Genomic DNA, 2057 nt, shown 5'->3' with positions numbered 1-2057 from the left:
AAATTGTTTTGAATTTCATTTTGCCTTAGGTTAGAAGTATTAAAAACTGAAGACTGGAAGGAGAGAAATTATCAACAAACTGAGTAAACTATTCCGGAAGGATTTTTTGGCTTTTGTTTTCTAAAACAGAAGAACTATTTAAAATTTGGCTATGTGTATTCTTTTACTTTCAAAGGGAAGTGTTGTATGTTTTCAGTGTGAAAGTGATTGGATTTATTTTGGGAACTACTGACTGATGCCATAATTTGCACTTAAAGACTATAACTTACAATTTAGCAGTACTATAGTACTCAGAACAATAAATTGACATCCTTTTTATTTTTATTTTGCTTTACTACTAAGAACTAACTCCTATTAGGAGAACTGTCTTCTGTTTCTTAAATAATAAGAGTATACTAAGCAAAGGAATAATTTATATTTCATGTTGGACAATTTTCTCCAAACTATACAAACCATGGAAAGTCCAAACAAATAAGTGAAACATCTCTGACATCGAAGTGTCCATCAGAGATTATTTCATTTGATAAAATTAATCTTCCAATAAAAGATTTTTTAAAAATAGTTTTCACTATTCCCTGTTAACTCAGTGTCATTTTATTAATGGTGGTGGAAATAATACTGATTTAAGATTATTCTCTAGGAGAGATAGACGAGTAACATTCTCATCCACTTGTACCATTAGTGGGCTCTTTCAAATATTGCCTAAAAGCTCACAATCTCCTGTAACTTCTCTCTAGGAAAATTGGGACTTCTGTCCGCCTGGCATTCCTATTACCCTTTTAAGAGTGAACTAAAATGGTGCCCAAAGAACATGAATATAGTTTAGTAAGTAGATTCTCTTACAGGATGAAAACATTGTGGGTTTAGGCAAAGTGATCCTGAAGTTAATCTTGGCGTATTTTCAGAGAAAAATAAAAAGATGTCAGTTTACTGTTCTCAAAGTCAGTCATGTATTTCAGTTCTTAAATTGATGTGGGACAGAAATGTACTTGTCTCAGTTGAGGGCCAGGATTTTCATTTCATTGCTACTATATCATATGCATTTTAAAAGCCTATGCATTCATTTCCCATCTGTAATGGACATGTACGTACTATTTCACAGGTCTTCTAAGAAGCTGACTCATCTAATAAGTATTTATTTGCTTGCTTACTATGTAAGCTAATTGGGGGGGAGGGTACAAAGATGAATAAAAGTTGATTATGAATTGCTTACCATCTAATAATGCAGTTGAAACCATTCTCATAAGCCTTGAAGAATTAGATTTAAGGTTTGATCTTTTCTAAGTATGAAAATGATTTTTTAAAATTCTCACATATTTCACTTGTTTCTTTAAATGGCATGATTTGTCATGCTGTTTACTCTTCAAACACTTATTTAGAGTCCTTTGGTAAAATATGACATCACCAGACTGATTTACACTTTGTCGTGCAATTTGACATGCACGACAGTTTAACTTTTTACTCAGTGCTATATGGAAAAATGTGATCATTAGTGAGCTAAAGGAAAAAAAAAAAAAAAAGCTAGAGCTGGGTGTGGACTCTACAAAGCATATGGGTTTTTACCAGAAGCTTTAAACACAGCTAGACTATTCTGTGTTTAAAATTTTTTAACTATAGGGCTTCCCTGGTGGTGCAGTGGTTGAGAATCTGCCTGCTAATGCAGGGGACACGGGTTTGAGCCCTGGTCTGGGAAGATCCCACATGCTGCGGAGCAACTGGGCCCGTGAGCCACAACTACTGAGCCTGCGCGTCTGGAGCCTGTGCTCCGCAACAAGAGAGGCCGCGACAGTGAGGTCTGCGCACCACGATGAAGAGTGGCTCCCGCTTGCCGCAACTAGAGAAAGCCTTCGCACAGAAATGAAGACCCAACACAGCCATAAATAAATAAATAAATAAATAAATCCCATTAAAAAAAATAAAAATAAAAAAATATTTTAAACTATAACTTCTAAAATCAGAATCTTGAATTGGAAAGATAGGAAGGCTATTTCTGCAGTTTACCAGTGTCTTGGAATATTTTCTTTTGTTAATGAAAAGACAACTTACAAACATGTTTT

This window comes from Balaenoptera borealis (genome assembly GCF_965194805.1).
Source record: "Balaenoptera borealis genome assembly, chromosome: 8".
Taxonomy (NCBI): Eukaryota; Metazoa; Chordata; class Mammalia; order Artiodactyla; family Balaenopteridae; genus Balaenoptera; species Balaenoptera borealis.
Note: the sequence above shows the minus strand (reverse complement) of the source record.